Source organism: Schistocerca gregaria, chromosome 4 (assembly GCF_023897955.1).
Source record: "Schistocerca gregaria isolate iqSchGreg1 chromosome 4, iqSchGreg1.2, whole genome shotgun sequence".
NCBI classification, from domain to species: Eukaryota; Metazoa; Arthropoda; class Insecta; order Orthoptera; family Acrididae; genus Schistocerca; species Schistocerca gregaria.
The window spans coordinates 767152782-767174396 of NC_064923.1; the positions used below are offsets into that span (position 1 = coordinate 767152782).

The following is a 21615-nucleotide window of genomic DNA, read 5'->3' on the forward strand; positions in this document are numbered from 1 at the left end:
GGGGGCTGACTTTTTGAATAAATATGAAGGATGGGTGAATTTTTCTACCAATGATGTTATGGTAAAAATTAAGGGTAAACTAATTACTATACCTTTCATCGGTAAGCAGCTATGTGAGGATCCTGAGCAGAATGATTTTCCTATATGTATTTGTAAAACAGAGAAATTCTTGGAGGGCTATAATGAGTACGGTGGCAACAAAGTAGAGGATCCGTCTGAGCTTGTGAGTGTCAGAAATAGGATCGAGGAGAAATTACTAGAATTAATTGATATTGATGAAGCAAGGAAAAACGATTTAAGACAAATACTAGTCAAAGAGAGACGTGGCCAGGAGTGAGTAGATACCTCAGAGAGCTTTGCACTCTTTGCAGAGCTAAGTGCGTGACGAGCACTAGGTCTCGAGTCGTTTGACAATATTTCTTCCACTTTCTTTTCCGTATTGTCAACCTACCTCTTCTTTCATTCAGAACTAAAATTCTATCGTCTTTCCTTCTTCTCTATCGTAGTTTTTAAGTGATAAAGTGTTTAAGTAATGAGTAGGAAAGAACCTCAGTGCAGTATAGGTTAAGCGTAAGGAATGAGTGTAAGAGAAAATCAAAAAGGATTAAGATACCTCAGATAAGTAATAAGTCTCAGTAAAGTAAATGTTTGGCCTAAGGTGTGAGTAATGCCCTTAGAAAGGTAAAATAACTAAGAAATGTAAGAGCCTCAGAAAATATGGTGACGAACATTGAAGCTGTTTGTTAAGTAACAGAACGATATGTTAAGACGTAGCATTAAGCTAATGTTTAGGAAAGGAAATGGAGCAGTACAGCAAAACTGTCTGTTCAATGAAGTCAGAGCCTCAGGAGGTGATTTAGTGGTAAAATGAGTAAAGGTACAGTGCAACAAGGTTGACTGTCAAAGGGGTAAAGGAAGTTAAGTTAAAGGGACAGTGCAGCAGGACTGACTGTCAAATGAAGAGAAATATGTGAGAAAAGGAGAAAGAATGAGCATAGTGTTTGGCTAGCTCGATATTAGGAAAAAGTGAGGCTACGAAGGTGAGTAAATAAAAAGCTTAATGTTGGTAACCAGAGGTGGCGTTTGTTGGTAAACAGAGGAGATGTTTGTAAACAAAAGGAAGTGAGGCTACGAATGTAAACAGAGCTGAGGCGACGTTGGTAACTCAGGAGGTGGATGTATGTTAGAAAGTATGGGTAACGAGGTTTCGCAGATTAGTAGGAAACGCTTTAACAAATACTAACCTGAGTGTGTGAAGTATGAGTATGAGAGTTGTAAATTAAACCCGAATGTGACTAGAGAAAACCTGATGTTGACAAGAAATTGAAGTAACTCCAGATATGTGAGATGAGGAAAGTACCCATGACATCGATTCCATTTTTGACCAGAGACACACAAAGCTCCCCAAGTTTGTTGTAGAGATTAGTATAAGGATTGTAGTGTTGATAAATGAATAAGTAAATATGTATTTTTCAGTGTTTAATTTATGATACAGGACTACAGGAGATTGCCTGGAGACAGAATTGTAATATTGATAATTTTGTGTATATTTTATATTGTTGTGTATTGTACAGGAACTGGAGAGTCACCAGTGCTGGCGGAGATTTATTATGTATTTGTGAACTATTTGTAGGAATTGTTTTTCTTAGTATTTCTTATGTAACCATAACTTGTTTGATTATGAGATGAAGAAGTAATTAAAGAGTAAATGTGCCACTTCGGTACTGCATTAGGAAAGTCAATTCACTTTTCATTAAAAAAAAAAAAAAAAAAAAAAAAATTTTGAAAATTGTACATACTGTAAAGTAAATTTTATCAAAAATATGAGACTTTAGAGTCAAGCAGATAGCGCCATTTATCGCTGCTGTAGGTTAAGACGTAGCAGTTAGAAAGGGAACTGAGGCCAGCTGATGTTTCAGGTGCGCCGAAGTAAACAGAGGTGGTAGCACGAGACTTGAAATGGACCTCCCAAGCAGGACCCGGTCGAACTACGAGTGCTATCAAAATCTTAAGTGTAAGTGGTAAAAAAATGACGCTCACCATAGCGATAGTAGTGTTAGTGTGCGTGTGACGTACATCAAGATAGTATTTAGGTTTGTTTTCTCTTTCAGGAATTTGTAAATAGATTTTTGTAATCTGAAAAATTTTTTTTTTTTTTTTGAATGATGATAAAAGTGCATGTTTAGATATAAGATGTTTTGTAGGTCGTCAGCCCTAGGTATAAGTGGATGATTGATGTACAGGAACTATAAATGTTAAATAGCTGTTTGAGTAAATCTTTAATAGAAATTTTTTTTAGAAAACTAAAAGTTTGTCATGAATGAAAAAATTTAGTTTCCTCAGGAGGTGTGTGGCGTCGCAACTAGTGCGAGCGCACAGTTTTCTATCAAATATTTACTGTGAAATGTAGACAGACTGTAAAGTAGCCATCAGATTAGCATATGTGCTGTAGCGGGCAGATTACCGGTGTCCGTTCGTCTGACGTCACGACCATATGGCATGTCTGTACCGTGAGAATGTAAGACCTGTGCGCTAACTAGCCGCGTGTATAACGTGGAACTTTCATCTTTAATAACTTCTAACTGAGGAACCTGAGGAAATTAAAAGTTAATATACTAGTTTCTGTTATGAATAAAAATAAGTCATCCAAATTTGAGCTTTGAAACCTGCATATTTTGGAAATTAGAAAAATCTTACAGAAAACGCAAATTTCTACAATTTTCGAGTCTAAATAAATACCATTATGTATAGATCACCTTCAGTGACCATCCAACTATGAAACAAAATCACCTTCCGTGCTTTTGTATTTATTTTGAGAATTTTACTTTTAGAAATTCACCTATAACTTTGTTAAAACCATAAATGTTTTGAATTTTTGTGAACAGTTATTTTATATGAGTAGGTGAGAGTGAATGAGTGTGCCTGAGTGAATGAAAGAGGGACATTCGCCATTCTTTGCAAGTGTATAAAATCTAGGTTGGAACTCGCAAGTGTTCAGACGATGTAACCGTGGGAACAGAGTCGCCAGTGGTTCCCCATCTTAGTGAATGTCGGATGTCCAAGAGTGTATGGTATTGTACAAGCAGCCAGAACGTTCGCGAGTATTTAAATAATTTCTGGAAATAAAGTAAAGTCTAGTTTTCCTTTCGGTTTGTTAAATTATACAGTAAATTTTGTGTAACAAGAAATCATGACGTAAATGATTCAGAAGTCATGACTGGTGCGTGCTAGATTTTGGCGCGAGGCGCACCCAAAGAGTTAATTCTGATTGGCTGTGTGATGTGTGAGCCAATGAGATGCGAGGACGGTTAGCAGACTAGGAGAGTGAGTCGCGAGTGGATGAGGGGGTCGCGAAGGAACTGTGATCGAGAAGAGACATGCTTGATGTGTCCTCGCGAATAATGTGTAAAATGAAGTCATAAAACGGCTTCATCGGTTCGGTACTGTGCGATTTGAGACTGGAAGAGTCCAGTAACGCGTAGTGTGAGTTTGAGCGAGTTGTGACTTTTCGTTCCGCGAAAGACGCGAGTAACTTTAATAATTAAAAGCGTGGCGGTACTTCGTAAACTTTTACTAAGTGCTTATGGCGAGCATTAACGTTAAAAAACGAACTATTATTGAACATCGACTGCAAACGTGTATGTTAGAAAATCGTCTGTGTTGCAGTTAAGTAAATTCCGTAACTTTGAAAGCTAATTCTGGCGGGGTTTGAGTGTGGATAGAATTGTGAACTGAACTTTCTTCAAACGTAGATTAGCGGGCTGACGATCAGGCTTAAAGACAATAAAGAGCTTAAATAGAATTACCAACTTCGCGTTCTCGTTTGAGTAAACAATTACTACCATTCCAATAACTCAATTTATTTAGGAAGATTGCTCATAGATCGTATTTCAGCAAACATGTATCGCGGCCTCCGGTGAGCGGCTATTAAATTGCAGTTTCTTCAACACTGCTTTTCTGCAATTTTTCCAGTAGCTGCTATCAGGAGAGGCGAGTGCAGCAACTACCTAAGAAACGAGGTAGGTGGATTTTCTTTCAGGGAAAGGAAACTGCGCGATAAGAGCCTGACCCGTCGCAATCTGTCGGATTCGCGAGACATATAAAGACTATGAGAGAATCGGTTGTTCGGGGGATGAGAGGTCCTAGCAAGGCAACCGAAAACGTGTATCCGTATTAACCACAACTTGCCACGATTTTCATGTTTCTGGCTGTTAACGTAATGTCCCAAGAGCCTTAGGTGGTGTGCAGTTAACCACACTATTTTAATCTGTCATTGACTTCTATGTTATCTTCGTAAGAGTAACGAAACACAGGAAAAGGATAGGTAGTTACACAGCACTGGCATCGAGATACTCACGACTGATTCCTTGCTTTCAGTACATCTGATCAATACAGAAAATGGAAATTATGTCAAAGGTTGTTCACCAGACTCTAAAGCATTGTCCAACTTCCCGGAAATAACAGCACCGTGTTGTAGACAAGTCAATCGAAGCCAGTTTCTCATCAGTATGGAGAGGTGAAAATGACTTTGAGCGACTGACTTCTAAGCTATAGTTAAAAAGAGTCTGAGCTCTACTGACACAACAATGCTTGTGTTTGCACCGTGGTATGTGGCCGAGTATTGTCGCGCACGGCGCTCCTAGTCAGCAGATCGCGTCCCTTCTTCTCTCTCCTAATGGCTCACAATAGGTTTCAGAAGTGGTCGTCCTTAAGCGTTCCGAAGGATGGTAGTCCTACCTTTTGTGGCTGACAAAGTTTCTTTGCTTTGTTGGGCACGGCCTGTTGTTTCTGTCTCCGCGATTTCCTTCAGTCCCTTGTTCCACATCGGAACGAAAAGCATAGTCCAAAGAAGTAGAAATTTGCCGGTTTTATGGTTCTCAAAAAGGAGCTTACAGCTTTATTGAGCACTGAGCACATGGAACCATAACTGTTTAGCATACAATCTTATGCAAAACACGCCAAGAAATCTGTTCAAAGTTGTTCTACAGTTGACATACAACTACTGTAAAACTGCTGAAGAATTTTTTCATCAGTTTCCTGCACCACTTCGTTGCTGCCAACAAACAGACGGTCATTTCTTTTGTCGTAATGAACAATCGTTCTTCCAGTCTTAAATAACACTCTTGACTCACAACACCTTCACTTGTCACATTCACTCTGCATAATGCACATATTTTATGCTGAATTTTAACAGATTTGATACTTTTTCGCACTTAAATCCTTCTGCAGAATTCGTTTCATATTATGCGGGATTTCAACTGCAACGCTCATTTCGAACAGCTACGCTAAGCGGATGAGTAACAATTTGGCGTCTTCCCTACTGCAAACTTAAGCGCACCAGCTGCGTCAATGGATGACGAAATTTCATTAACGTATATGATGATTTAGCGTTCTATTCGCTGTTCTGTTCAGAAAATTGTTTCTAGCGTTATGCAGAGACCTGCTGAATTTTAACGAATGAGTTTCAGACTTCGTATTTCAGATGCCTAGTAAGATAACAACTTCTTTGCATAGTCGACACTTCGACTCAGGAATCTGTCGCAGCGTTCAACATTCCATAACCTCGTCCCAGTAGGCAGGCAACCCTTTGTGCTTTCAGTCAATTCTCTACAATGGCCTGCACGTAGTTCTCTGTGCAAAAATTTCTCTTCAGAGAGCCAATTTCTGGTTATATAGTGCGTAATCAAACACTTCCCATCAAAAAAGTTGCGGGAATGTCTTCATTGCCCTTGCGGTAGATGGCCGACAATTGTGGAAGGAAATGCACGACAGTTGTGTTATGTGGGGTTGCATGACATCAGGCGAAATCTCTCAGCAAGCACTCATAATAGGCGGCAGACAATATTTTGTAGGCAGCTTTATGTGTTTACTGTGGGCTCAGAAGTGGGAACAGTGATATAACGCCATCGGCAGGCATACTATAGACAATGCTCTACAGATCTGTGCAGAGCTTCATTGGATTTTCACGTTTTCACGACCGATCAGAAGTTAATGAATGTATAGCAGAGAATGTTAAAAGGGCGAAGAATCAGAGAAGAGTGGTCAGAAATATGTGCGGTGTTAATTTGTGAACTTCGTGTAGGCCACTGTTGAGGTGTCTCTGAATTCTAACTCTGCTGTCCCTGTATAAGTGCTCCATGATCGGATTTCTGATTAACTGTAATGATTCGTTCCAAAGAAACTGCAGCATCATTTCAGTGAACACCGCACAGCGCAACGACTTGCACTTGGATAACATTTCGCTAAGCACTTCACATAAAGGTTCCCACTATTCTCGAGACTACGTTTCAAATACACTTCCAGCACAACTGAAAAATGTCGAGCGGTTAACCTCAATCTTTCAAATCGAAATTCAAAGATTTCCTCGTGACACTGTGCTCCTATTCTGCACGAGAGTTTCTGGCAGTAGTTGAGAGTTTTTCTTTGTAATTTGTTACTTATTGGTATATTCTTTTCTGAAAGTTCCTGGCAGATTAAAACTGTGTGCCGAACCGAGACTCGAACTCGGGACCTTTGCCTTTAGCAGGCAAATGCTCTACCAACTGAGCTACCCAAGCACGAGTCACGCTCCATCCTCGCAGCTTTACTTCTGCCAGTACCTGGTCTCCTACCTTCGAAACTTTACAGAAGCTCTCCTGCAAACCTTGCAGAACTAACACTCCTGAAAGAACTCTGAATATATTCTTTTGATTATACAGGGTGTTACAAAAAGTGGACATGTGTCTGGAAACGCTTACTTTCCATGTTAGAGCTCATTTTATTACTTCTCTCCAATCACATTAATCATGGAATGGAAACTCACAGCAACAGAACGTACCAGCGTGACTTCAAACACTTTGTTACAGGAAATGTTCAAAACGTCCTGTGTTAGCAAGGATACTTGCATCCACCCTGCGTCGCACGGAATCCCTGATGTGCTGATGCAGACCTGGAGAATTGCGTATTGTATCACAGCCATGCATAATACGAGCACGAAGAGTCTCTACATTTGGTACCGGGCTTGCGTAGACAAGAGCTTTCAAATGCCCCCATAAATGAAAGCTAAGAGGGTTGAGGTCAGGAGAGCGTGCAGGCCACGGAATTGGTCCGCCTCTACCAATCCATCGGTCACCGAGTCTGTTGTTGAGAAGCGTACGAACACTTCGACTGAAATGTGCAGGAGCTCGATCGTGCATGAATCACATGTTGCGTCGTACTTGTAAAGGCACATGTCCTAGCAGCACAGGTAGAGTATCCCGTATGAAATCGTGGCGGTGAATCGAGGAAGTACAGTACATACTGACGAAACTGAAATGAGCTCTAACATGGAAATTAAGCGTTTCCGGACACTTGTCCACATAACATCTTTTCTTTATTTGTGTGTGAGGAATGTTTACTGAAAGTTTGGCCGTACCTTCTTTTAACACGCTGTATGTTTTGTAACGAGTGCTCTGTAAACTATGCACTGATCCGTTCCATGGCTTTGACTTGGTTGGACTCATAAATAAATTATTTTCTGCAGTCCTGCCTCAGACTGTACTGTTTGTTATTAGTTGGCTCTTAACTGCTGTTCTCTCCGAAGTCGTACACTTGAGCTAGACCACCCAGAGGGCACGGACCTCACCGTGCTCGGAACACGGCCTGCACGCTGCCCTGCTGTCGGAGCTCGCCACGACGCGCTCCGTCGCTCCCGCGCGGGCGTCCACGTGTAGAGGCGGCGGCGCCGTCCAGCCCAGTGAAGACGCGTTAATGGAAACGTCGATGTCCGGAGGCGGCGCGAGCCAGGCGGCCGACGGCGCGGAAAACGCGCGGCCCTCGGGCCTTGGCCCCCGCCGCCCCCGACGCCCCCGCCGCCCCCGACGCCCACACCGCCTTGTTAGGAGGTGACTAACCGGGCGCCGCCGCCATTGTGCAGCCGCCCTCGCATTCCGCGCATAACGCACGCTCGCCCTCCGCAACCCTTATTGGGCGGGGTCCGGCGCCCGGCCCCATATTGATTCGGGATCACGTCAGGCCGGCACGGGCTTCTAATTGAAAAATTACGCGCTCTCCCGCCCGAGGAGCAAGACGCAGCGGCGGCGAGCCGGCGGTCAACACAGCAGCGACCAGTGCTGCAACAGAACCCGTACAACTTGCAGCGCGACGGATCTCGAAGCATTTCCGTGTATCACAGGAGACGAGCGACCTTTCTCACAAGGGAACCTCCCCATCGCAGCCCCTTCAGATTTAGTTATAAGTTGGCACAGTGGATAGGCCTTGAAAAACTGAACACAGATCAATCGAGAAAACAGGAAGGAGTTCCGTGTTCCGTGGAACTATATATAAATATATAAAAGCAAAATATACAAACTGAGTAGTCCATGTGCAAGATAGGCAACAACAAGGATAATCTGAGCTCAGGAGGGCCGTGGTCCCGTGGTTAGCGTGAGTAGCTCCGGAACAAGATGTCCTTGGTTCAAGTCTTCTCTCGAGTGAAAATTTGATTTTTTTTTATTTTCAGACAATAATTATCATTGACCTTGTTATTGAAGTCGCAAGCTATATTTTCTGGATTCATATTGTCGACGGAATACATCTCACGTATTCAATGCACTCTCGTCCAAAGTAGCGAACAGCCAACTGCCAGCCAAGGAGCCTCGCTAGCAGGAATACTCTCTCTTCCGTGCGCTGTAGTCGACTGGCGTCGTGTGTTTCGATGTTTGTTTAGGTGTAGCGTCCCCATACTACGGCGCAGTTACCTCTCATGGAACGGACGGACAGATAATTGTCTGAAAATAAAAAAAAATTAAACTTTTCACTCGAGGGAAGACTTGAATGAAGGTCCTCTCGTTCCACAGCTGCTCATGCTAATCACGGCACCACGGCGCTCCTGAGGTCACAATATCCTTGTTGTTGCCTATCTTGCGCATGGACCACTCCATTTGTATATTTTGCTTATTTTTTCATAGTTCCTTACCACTTCTTTCTGTTTTCTCGATTGATCTGTGTTCAGTTTCTCAAGGCCTATCGACTGTGCCAACTTATAACTAAATCTGAGGGGGGTGCGATGGGGAGGTTTCCTTGTTAGCGATACACACTGTGTGAGGCGTAGCGCCGTATAACGATCCTGCCTTGGAGGCGGTTAAGTGGGAGATGTGTCTCAGAGCTGGAGAGTGACAGATGGTGACGCAAGACTGGACGCGCACGTAATTTATGTATCAGCCGATAGAGAACGGTATTGGATAGGGGAACTGATTTAGTTTCGATTGTGCCCACTAGAGAGCACTAAAGTAATAGAATGTTTTTCATAAATCTAGTATTTTCATAAAGTGTTATTATGTCTTTTTGTGTAGGTAAAATGTTATAAATGTGTTTTAGCAGTATGAATGATGTGTGAGTGTAGTTTAAGGTTAATATGAAGATAATTGTTTAACGAGTTATGTAGTAGGATTTAGTGTGGGAATATTTCGAAGAAGTATGGATATGGACAAAGTGGATTTTTGTGGAACAGATTTGTAAAGTACGTTTATGGTAAAGGGAAAGTTAATTCAGGTATAAATAACTATAGTAAATAACTTTATGCATAAACAAAAATTCAGCGTATTAGATAATTACGTCGGTAAAAAGTGCAGTCGTAAGGTTTACTATTTTGCGATTGCTTATTGATGAAAAGCGCGGATTGACCCTGGAGAATGTTGTTTTGCTATTGGCTGTTGAGCGAACTGACCAATGGTAAAGCAATATTCTTCGCGCGCCTTTCTCTGCTGGTAAAGAAGACTTAGAGTACTCTAGAGAAGAGTGAGAGCCTAGCCGTGAAACAGATCGGACGTGTGCAGTAATAGTTCCGATGGACACGAGAAGTTGCCGGATCTAGCAGTGTTTCATACATCAAAAGTGTGGTAAAGTCACGGCATAATTATTCCGATGTGTGTGTCGAAATTTCGGAATTTTTAAGTAAATTTTGTGACGAGAAAAAGACTTATATTCCGCTCGGCGTATTGAGCAGGTCGGTGGCTAAAAACTGTCACTGCATTTGGTACCGACAGACTTAATATTTGCGAGCATTCTCAATCAAGAACAATCACTATTTTTGTAGCTATTACGTTTTCGGGAAATGCAACACCATAAACTTGGTAACGTGAGTGAAAGGGATTATGAGTGACTGTGTTAAGACTAGCACGGGCTTGGCAGTGATACTTGTTCACCTAAGTTTCAGAATATGTTCATGTAGGATAAAATTCTCAACATTTCCTTTGTGTGAAAACTTTCTCCCGAAACGTAGATCAGTGACTTAAATTGCAGCCTGGTTCACGTCGGAGTACAGTACGTTTCACTCGGCCTGCCTACTGATGATCTGCTGAGACAATGTTCACAGGTAGGTGCAGGTCCGTCGTAAAGGGACGGAAAGAACCGCGCCGCCGCACGTGATCCGTCGGAGCTCAGGTATCGCTTAAAACTACGTTGCAAGTGAAGTATCTGTGGTAGCGGAAGAGAAATGCGGAAAAAAGAAGTCCGAAAAGAATTTTTTAGACTCGCCAAAACGAAACAATAACACAATCTCCAAAAGAACAACAGACTCGATCTCAACTGTGGATCGACACATATACAAAATAACAAATAATAATAATAATAATAATAATAATAATAATAATAATAAAGACCCGACTCTTCACGGGAGCGAACACAAGCAGTTCTATAAAGTCAAGAGGTTCGTCGACTGGCCAGCTACAAGAGGCGCCTCGCCGTGGCTGCCGGGACAGTAGCTCTGTATCCTTCCGCGCGGTGTGGCGAACTGCCTTTTGCCGGCAGTGCGCCGCCTTACAAAGCCCGTTGGCGGATGCATCTGCCGGAACAACACTCATAAATTAAGGATAACGCTGATACATGGTGAAACAACGCTCTCGTGGGCGGTTTGTGGGTTTAAATCACCTCGGGGTATGACCATGCTGTGCATTTGACCTGCGGTCGTCGCACGCAGAGGTGTGTTGGTGCATGACAGCATACGGTGCATAGAGTAAGTATACAGACGTGCTAATGATGATTGTGCGTTGAAAATGGCTCAGAGAACACATATTGATGACGTTATGAGGGGTAGAATACTAGGACGACTAGAGGCCGGTCAAACACAGCAGGTTGTAGCACGGGCCCTCCGTGCGCCACAAAGTGTGATCTCAAGATTATGGCTACAATTCCAGCAGACTGGAAACGTGTCCAGGCGCTACAGTGCGGGACGTCCGCAGTGTACAACACCACAAGAAGCACGATATCTCACCATCAGTGCCCGTAAACGTCCACGGAGTACTGCAGGTAGCCTTGCTCGGTACCTTACCGCAGTCACTGCGACAGTTGTCTCCAAACACACAGTCTACAGACGACTGATCATACATGGTTTATTCACCCTGAGACCTTCAAGGTGCATCCCAATGACTCATGGTCACAGGAGAGCCCGTAAGGCCAGGTGTCAAGAACACAGTACATGGTCATTGGAAAAGTGGTCCCAGGTTACGTTCACAGACGAGTCCAGGTATAGTCTGAACAGTGATTCTCGCTGGGTTTTCATTTGGCGTGAACCAGGAACCAGATACCAACCCCTTAATGTCCTTTAAAGGGACCAGTATGGAGGTCGTGGTTTGATGGTGTGGGGTGGAATTATGATTGGTGCACGTACACCCCTGCATGTCTTTGACAGAGGTACTGTAACAGGCTAGGTGTATCGAGACGTCATTTTGCACCAGTATGTCCGCCTTTTCAGGGGTGCACTTTCTCCTGATGGACGATAACGCACGGTCCCATGGAGCTGCCATCGTGGAGGGATACCTTGAAACAAAAGATATCAGGCGGATGGAGTGGCCTGCCTATTCTCCAGACCTAAACCCCACTGAACACGTCTGGTACGCTCTCGGTCGACGTATCGCTGCACATCTACAAACCCCTACGACACTTCAGGAGCTCCGACTTGCACTGGTGAAAGAATGGGAGGCTGTACTCCAGCAGCTGCTCGACCACCTGATCCAGAGTATGCCAACCCGTTGTGCGGCCTTTGTACGTGTGCATGGTGATCATATCCCATATTGATGTCGGGGTACATGTGCAGGAAACAGTGACGTTTTGTAGCACATGTGTTTCGGAACGGCTTTCTCAACTTATCACCAATACTGTGGACTTACAGATGTGTTTCGTGTTTGTTCCCTACACGACAGTCACAGGAGCTTTTAGTTCGAGAGAGGAAGACTACACACCGGGAAGCTGGTCCCTTCAGAGGACGAGTCAACCTCGACCGCCCGTGGAGCAGACAGCGTGTGCCCAAGTGAAAGGGGGAACGACCGCGTGTTCAGCTTAAAAGCAAATTCCGCTACATTGTGTGGGAGCGTCAAACCTATGCATTCTTTACACATAGCACGCAGTTTCAGAGATTTTCCCAGGGAGACAGCAAACGCCAAACGCCAAATGCCGATACTACATATTTCCGGATTGTTCACCTTAAACAAAACGTCATTCTCCCGTTTTAGAAGAGCAGTCCTGATTGGCAGACGATATTTCTGACGCCTTGAGCTGAAGGAGTAGTGGAAGAGACCGAAAGATATACACCTTTACGTCTGGCGTGGAGAGGCGCCGTTCCATTGCCGCTCTTGGAGTGAGGAGCAAGTCTCTCCTAAGTACTCCAATGGGAGAACATCTCTGTCGAGAGCGAATCGAAGTGCGACTCTATATTGAGTCCTTGCGACTAAGTGTTGTTCACTGTGTTGGCTGACACGCTTATTGTGTTGTGTGAATGGACAGAGTTATAGTTAAACGCCTGCGAGCGAATTTTTGAGTGGCTTGGCGGTAGACTGGTTATCTGACCGGTGTACCATCTACATCTACATCTACATCCATACGCCGCAAGCCACCTGATGGTGTGTGGCGGAGGGTACCCTGAGTACCTCTATCGGTTCTTACTTCTATTCCAGTCCCGTATTGTTCGTGGAAAGAAGGATTGTCGGTATGCTTCTGCGTGGGCTCTAATCTCTCTGATTTTATCATCATGGTCTCTTCGTGAGATATACGAGGGACGGTCAAAAAGTAATGCCTCCCATTTTTTTTCTACTTAAAAAAATTAAGTTAAGTGAAAGATTTGAATTTGGTGCTATTCCTCAAACCTTCTTCTGCAATCCACTGCAGTAGTAATTTTCTGTGTCAACAGGTGGCAGCACAGCAGAAGTTTGTAACATGGCCGACATCGATGTTCGTTTGAGACAGCGTTGTGTGATTGAATTCTTGAATGCAGAAGGTGAAACGCCCATACGCATTCATGAAAGACTGAAGAAGGTGTATGGTGTTGTGACAGTGGATGTCAGCACTGTTAGACGATGGGTTCGTCGTTGTAAGGAAGCTGAAGGGCAAACACCGTTGACTGACGAAAAGCGGAGCGGCAGGCCGGTGAGTGCAGTGACTCCACACAAAATTCAGCAAGTTGAAGACATCATTCGTGGTGACCGTCGGGTGACTGCAGATGAAGTGTGTCGCATTATTTCTCTTAGTATAGGCAGTGTGATCACGATTATTAAACAATTGGGGTACTCAAAAGTTTGTGCACGGTGGGTTCCAAGAATGTTAACCGATCAGAATAAAGAGGCAAGGAAAACAATAGCCTCCCAACACTTGCAGCGCTTCCGTTTGGAGGGAGATGAGTTTCTGAAAAAAATTGTGACCGGGGACGAAACATGGGTGCATTTTTTTGAACCCGAATCAAAGAGGCAGTCAATGGAGTGGCGTCACACAAGCTCGCCGAGGAAGAAAAAATTCAAAACTGTGCGATCGGCAGGGAAAGTTATGGCAACAGTTTTCTGGGATACAGAGGGTGTGATTCTGGTTGATTTTTTGGAGCAGGAATGCACAATAAATTCTGTTCAATACGTCACAACCCTCAAAAAACTTAAAGCACGTCTTCAGCGAGTTCGCTCAACAAAATCAATGGCAGATGTTCTTCTTTTGCATGACAATGCAAGACCACACACCAGTCGTCACACCTCTGACGAGATTGTCAAAATTGGATGGGAAGTTTTGCCTCATCCCCCATACAGCCCTGACCTGGCACCATCAGACTTCCATCTGTTCAGGCCACTAAAAGAAGCTCATCGTGGGATTCATTTTGAAGATGAGGAGGCCGTCAAAACATCTGTGCGTCAATGGCTTAGGAAGCAGAGCTGTGATTTTTACCGTGCTGGGATACATGCCCTTGTTCAAAGATGGACCAAAACTGTAGAGATGGGCGGAGATTACATTGAAAAATGACAAAATGATCCTCAATGTTGTGGTTTTCAAAATATGTAATTGCATTTAAATTTCCTAACAATTAAACGTAGAAAAAAATAGGAGGCATTACTTTTTGACTGACCCTCGTACTTAGGAGGGAGCAATATACTGCTTGACTCTTCGGTGAAGGTATGTTCTCGAAACTTTAACAAAATCCCGTACCGAGCTACTGAGCGTCTCTCCTGCAGAGTCTTCCACTGGAGTTTATCTATCATCTCCGTAACGCTTTCGCGATTACTAAATGATCCTGTAACGAAGCGGGCTGTTCTCCGTTGGATCTTCTCTATCTCTTCTATCCACCCTATCTGATACGGATCCCACACTGCTGAGCAGTATTCAAGCAGTGGGCAAACAAGAGTACTGTAACCTACTTCCATTGTTTTTGGATTGCATTTCCTTAGGATTCTTCCAATGAATCCCAGTCTGGCATCTGCTTTACCGCCGATCAACTTTATATGATCATTCCATTTTAAATCACTCCTAATGCGTACTCCCAGATAATTTATGGAATTAACTGCTTCCAGTTGCTGACCTGCTATTTTGTAGCTAAATGATAAGGGATCTATCTTTATATATATTCGCAGCACATTACACTTGTCTACATTGAGATTCAATTGCCATTCCCTGCACATGCGTCAATTCGCTGCAGATCCTCCTGCATTTCAGTACAATTTTCCATTGTTACAACCTCTCGATACACCACAGCATCATCTGCAAAAGGCCTCAGTGAACTTCTGATGTCATCCACCAGGTCATTTATGTATACTGATATTGTGAATAGCAACGGTCCTATGACACTCCCCTGCGGCACACCTGAAATCAATCTTACTTCGGAAGACTTCTCTCCATCGAGAATGACATGCTGCGTTCTGTTACCTAGGAACTCAATCCAATCAAACAATTGGTCTGATAGTCCATATGCTCTTACTTTGTTAATTAACCGACTGTGGGAAACTGTATCGAACGCCTTGCGGAAGTCAAGAAACACGGCATCTACCTGTGAACCCGTGTCTATGGCCCTCTGAGTCTCGTGGACGAATAGCGCGATCTGGGTTTCACACGACCGTCTTTTTCGAAACCCATGCTGATTCCTACAGACTAGATTTCTAGTCTCCAGAAAAATCATTATACTCGAACATAATACGTGTTCCAAAATTCTACAACTGATCGACGTTAGAGATATAGGTCTATAGTTCTGCACATCTGTTCGACGTCCCTTCGTGAAAACGGGGTTGACCTGTGCCCTTTTCCAATCCTTTGGAACGCTTCGCTCTTCTAGAGACCTACGGTACACCGCTGCAAGAAGGGGGGCAAGTTCCTTTGCGTACTCTGTGTAAAATCGAACTGGTATCCCATCAGGTCCAGCGGCCTATCCTCTTTTGAGCGATTTTAATTGTTTCTCTATCCCTCTGTCGTCATTTCGATATGTATCATTTTGTCATCTGTGAGACAATCTAGAGAAGGAAGCACAGTGCAGTCTTCCTCTGTGAAACAGCTTTGGAAGAAGACATTTAGTATTTCGGCCTTTAGTCTGTAATCCTCTGTTTCAGTACCATTTTGGACACAGAGTGTCTGGACTTTTGTTTTGATCCACCTACCGCTTTGACATAAGACCAAAATTTCTTAGGATTTTTTGCCAAGTCAGTACATAGAACTTTACTTTCGAATTCATTGAACGCCTCTCGCAAAGCCCTCCTCACACTACATTTCGCTTCACGTAATTTTTGTTTGTCTGCAAGGCTTTGGCTATGTTTATGTTTGCTGTGAAGTTCCCTTTGCTTCCGCAGCAGTTTTCTAATTCGGTTGTTGTACCACGGTGGCTCTTTTCCATCTCTTACGATCTTGCTTGGCACATACTCATCTAACGCATATTGTACGATGGTTTTGAACTTTGTCCACTGATCCTCAACACTATCTGCACTTGAGACAAAACTTTTGTGTTGAGCCGTCAGGTACTCTGTAATCTGCTTTTTGTCACTTTTGCTAAACAGAAAAATCTTCCTACCTCTTTTAATATTTCTATTTACGGCTGAAATCATCGATGCAGTAACCGCTTTATGATCGCTGATTCCCTGTTCTGCATTAACTGATTCAAATAGTTCGGGTCTGTTTGTCACCAGAAGGTTTAATATGTCATCGCCACGAGTCGGTTCTCTGTTTAACTGCTCAAGGTAGTTTTCAGATAAAGCACGTAAAAATATTTCACTGGATTCTTTGTCCCTGCCACACGTTATGAACGTTTGAGTCTCCCAGTCTACATCCGGCAAATTAAAATCTCCACCCAGAACTATAACATAGTGGGGAAATCTTCTCGAAATATTTTCCAAATTATTCTGCAGGTGCTCAGCCACAACAGATGCTGAGCCCGGGGGCCTATAGAGACATCCAATTACCATGTCTGAGCCTGTTTTAACCGTTACCTTCACCCAAATCATTTCACAATTCGAATCTCCGTCAATTTCCTTCGATACTATTGCACTTCTTTTCGCTATAAACACGCCTCCCCCTTCACTGTCCAGCCCGTCTCTGCGGTATACATTCCAATCTGAGTTTAGGATTTCATTACTGTTTACGTCTGGTTTCAGCCAGCTTTCTGTCCCTGGGACCTTTCTATAGACGCTCCTGCAGTTTTCCATTAGCACATTAATATTGTTACTCCCTATTGCATTTTGCCTACTCCTACCTTGCCGCGTCTCAGAAGGCGTCTTGTCGGGCCTAGGGAGGGAATTCTCTAACCTAAAAAACCCCCATGTGCACTCCACACGTACTCCGCTACCCATGTAGCCGCTTTCGGCGTGTAGTGCACGCCTGACCTATTCAGGGGGACCCTACATTTCTCCACCCGATAGCGGAGGTCGAGAAATTTGCACCCCAGCTCTCCGCAGAATCGTCTGAGCCTCTGGTTTAAGCCTTCCACTCGGCTCCAAACCAGAGGACCGCGATCGGTTCTGGGAACGATACTACAAATAGTTAGCTCTGATTCCACCCCGCGAGCGAGGCTTTCCGCCTTCACCAATTCCGCCAGTAGCCTGTACGAACTGAGGATGAACTCTGAACCCAGACGGCAGGACATTGGTGCCGACATGAGCAACAATTTGCATGCCAATAGTGAGACTAGGGGCGAATAGGAATCCTTGACTTCATCAAGGCATAGGGAGAGTTTGATTGGCGAAGGTCAATCCAGATAGAACGAGAGTTGTCTTATTTGTCAGCAGCGAGCGGCGCAGACAGCAGTCATTGCAGCCTACGGTATTGTGCACTACAGCTATAGCGAGCCCCATATTTCCTCCACAACAGTACACTTCACTGCATTTCACACGCGACAGCCTCGATCGTACCTAGCAACATTCTAAGGCATAATTATTCAAGGTGAATAGGCGCTCCTCTCAGGCATTCTGCCAAGTCAATAACAATCTTAAACTTTGTATAGAAATTTCATTAGCGAATCCTATCCTTGAGACGTTACTTCACATTCCAAAAAGACCCAGGATATAACTTGTTTAATGCATAACTAAAAGTGCCATTGTGATTTCTCAGAATTTCTTGCAAAATAAATAATAATTTTCGTTAGTTTCATGTTTTTCTTACGCTAACTAGCACTACTCCATTACCCAAGTATCCCACTAGTTACGTAAGAGATTTTGTCATTTTCTTACAGCGGACGACTCCAGAAGATATTTATTGCTGAAAGTTTTTCAGACATTTCTCTTTAGAACCTTAGGAGCGTCTGTCTGACTTCTGTAGTAGTATGGGGGTGGAAACTGCATCTTGCAGGAGCCACAGGGTAAAGGGTACATCTCAGATTAATCCGTTACACAGAATAACAGGTCAACCCCACACCACAGAAAATGGCGACCCTGCCAGGATAGGTAAAATAGGTAAGCTACCAGGATAGGAAAGTGTCAGGATTGTTAGGTACAGAAGGTCGCAGCAGTAGCACTTTGAAGCACTTTCTTTCATGTATTACATAGCTATTTACAAATATTGGGATCAGAATAGATACAGGTAGTGAAGAAAGCAGAATTGTAGGGAAAAGGGCGTGTGTTATTGTGTTGGATAATTTTGCATTTTTTTGTGTAGCTGTTAGGGCATAGGATTTTCATATATATGTTAGAATTAAGAAATAACATTTTTCTTCCTTTTGCAAGCGCACAGGTGGGGATTGGAGACTGTAGCAGAGCAAACAGAACATTAGCCGAGAAGTCACGACGTTGTTGTTGTTGTTGGGTTAACCAACTGGTAAGTGGTCATACAGTTTGTAGACAGGGTTGTGGTGTGTTGAAAGAATTTCCATGTTAACAAGAGCACAAGCCAAAAGGTAACGTAAGAGACAGCAAGTAGACAAGATGAGGGAGAATCAACAAGATAGAGAGCAAGTAAACGAGCTTATTGAGAACAGGACAAAAGGTGAACCTGAGAATAGGACAGACAGTGATCAGAGAACAGGACAGTCGGGGAGCTGCAGAATCAGCAGGCTCAGTTGGACTGGGATAAATTTGAGACAGATCAGACAGATGGGAATCGTAGGCGTGAGAACATCGAAGTTCCAGAATATGAAATTCCAGGTAGGAAATAGACAGCCCACGTAGGAAATGGCAAAGATTAGAAGCGAAACGAGTACAGGAAACGCGTTTGTTTGCCGCATATTCAGGGACAGAATACGCGTCAATACAGTCAATGAACCGGCAGTTAGCTAACGTTCAAAGAGAAGTATACAGTGAGGAAGAGGGGGAACACTTAGAATACGTCGAACCTATCGTACACATTTTAAATATGCCCCAACAACAGACACAGAATTTTTCGGAGTTACGAGCGCCAGGAAAAGGTTCCGTAACAGACGCAACTATACCTACAAACACAAGACATACACAACAGAGAGGGCAGAATGCGGAGTTGTTTGCGCCACGTAATGGTTCAATGAAAAACGAAACTAGTCCTCAACACAGACAGCACGGGTTATTGCAGTTACCAAACTTAGAAACGCCACAGCATATCCGAATTGTGCAGAATAACAGAATAGCATATCAACCCCACACCACAAAGGATCCACCTCGAGGTTTTGAGGGATCTGCTTTGTTCGTTAGAGACACATTCCACATATAGTTATCTACATTTCAGTATTATAAATATTTTTATTTCCTCGATAGGGCAAAACTGCTAGTGCACTTTAGTTATTAATTTTTAGCCGCGCGGGATTAGCCGAGCGGTCTCAGGTGCTGCAGTCATGGACTGTGATACTGGTCCCGGCGGAGGTTCGAGTCCTCCCTCAGGCATGGGTGTGTGTTTGTCCTTAGGATAATTTAAGTTAAGTAGTGTGTAGGCTTAGGGACTGACGACCTTAGCAGTTAAGTCGCATAAGATTTCACACACATTTGAACATTTTATTAATTTTTACCAATTGGCACATGAAAGTTGTGTATCTCTGCTATTCCAAAAGTCCGTTTTCGAAGTGTGAAAACTAAAAGCACATTACTATGATAGAATAATTAACTTCAGGCTTCTTATGATATGCAAACTTAGGTTTATTACAACAAGGAATGACGAAATGAAATAAATACGGCCTACTAATTAAGCAAAAATGTGAATTCTGTTGATTAAATTTCTGTAACATTAACTGAATATTTTTTTTTTTTTATAATTCGTAGATTTCTCGGGTGTCCCTCCAAGTCATGTAAGTTGTCCACCAGAAGAGCTGCCACATTCAGGTGGTTCCTGGTGTTGGCGTCCTGTCCACGCGGGCAGCTACCCCTCCCGCCGCCCTCAATCGGCCCCTACCGCTGCCGCGGCAGCCGCCGTGGGTGGTGGCGGCGGTGCGGGCTGGTGACGCGCACCCGGCTGCGAACTCCGGTCCCCAGGCTCCGCGCTGTCGCCCTCGAGTGAAGACCTCACCATACAACAACGCTGTGCTTTTTATCGCCTCAGTATAGGACTCCGCGCCTGACGCTTTCAGGCCACTGTCTTCCTTAACTGAATAAAGTAAACTTCAATGGACCCATTTATCACTGAATTCCAGAGTGAGAAAGATTGACATAGTTTCTTGGTCTTACAGTAATCTATGGTACGTCCTGTTTCTATAGTGTGGTCGGCCACGGCCATAATACAGATAACAACACTTGTCGTAATTCAACAGTGGCAGTGTCTCAAATTTTCGAGCCTGCATTCTGTGATATTGCTGCATGTGTAGCACGGCAATCTACGACTGCCATGCGAATGTGGAACCGTAGTGTTTAGGAAAACCATACTCACTTTTGATAAACCAAGAAAAAACAGAGTATATAGAAACAGAGTATATAGAAATAGGGCGTCATAAACGAAAATCCACTCTCAGAGACTGACTACCATTCTTGATTCAAATGATTCAAATGGCTCTAAGCACTATGGGACTTAACATCTGAGGTCATCAGCCCCCTAGAACTACTTAAACCTAACTAATGACATCATTTACATCCATGTCCGAGGCAGGATTCTAACCTGCGACCGTAGCGGTCGTGCGGTTCCGGTTCAAATGGTTCAAATGGCTCTGAGCACTATGGGACTCAACTGCTGTGGTCATTAGTCCCCTAGAACTTAGAACTACTTAAACCTAACTAACCTAAGGACATCACACACATCCATGCCCGAGGCAGGATTCGAACCTGCGACCGTAGCAGTCGCACGGTTCCGGACTGCGCGCCTAGAACCGCGAGACCACCGCGGCCGGCTGCGGTTCCGGACTGAAGCGCCTAGATCATCTCCGCCACCGCTTCCGGCCTTTAATTACACTCTCTAATGTTTTACTGTATGTGTGCTAACGACCTAGTTGCTTAGCACAGAGAGCAAGTGCCATTCGGTCATCTATGTTAGATAAAATTCATAGAACCGAGGTGAAGGAGTTATTACGAACCTAGTGCAAATCTTAGTATAAACAAATGCATGAAAAGTGCACAGGAAAACACATTTATGGCGTTTCGAATAGCAACACCAGGAAGGACAGCAAATTAGGACATTTTAACTACTGAGCGTGAACAGTGCATTGAAAAGAATGCAAGACTACATTTGGAGATGTTTTGGAAGAAGCAGGGCGCAAAATTTAGTATACAGAGGAACTGCCCCTTGGGTACAACAACAGATCCAATCCGCATTTGCACCCGTTCGAACTGAGCTTGAATGACAGATCAGTTATTTCGTTGCGTGTTGCTTCAACTCCGTGCCAGGTATCAATGGTAGTGGCTAGCGAGTGGTGGCTTGCATGTCTCTCGTCAACCCGCGATCACAGGTGGGTGAGAGACCTGGAGAAAGTACTGACCACTGTATGGAGGTAGCCCAACACATGCAGTACTGCGTTATCCTGTTGAAATGTAATATCACGGAGACCTCAAAGAG

The 21615-nt window shown here is 43.8% G+C and overlaps 1 protein-coding gene and 1 non-coding gene across 2 annotated transcripts in view; both read right to left on the bottom strand.

The window, feature by feature from the left end:
* The window catches only part of LOC126267916 (uncharacterized), a 376167-nt gene that overhangs the window by 68496 nt on the left and 286056 nt on the right, over nt 1-21615 (bottom strand). The gene's annotated exons all lie outside the window — the stretch shown is intronic.
* Trnas-gcu (transfer RNA serine (anticodon GCU)) lies at nt 6484-6558 on the bottom strand. The gene has a single exon. It is a non-coding gene; the product is annotated as a tRNA-Ser (tRNA).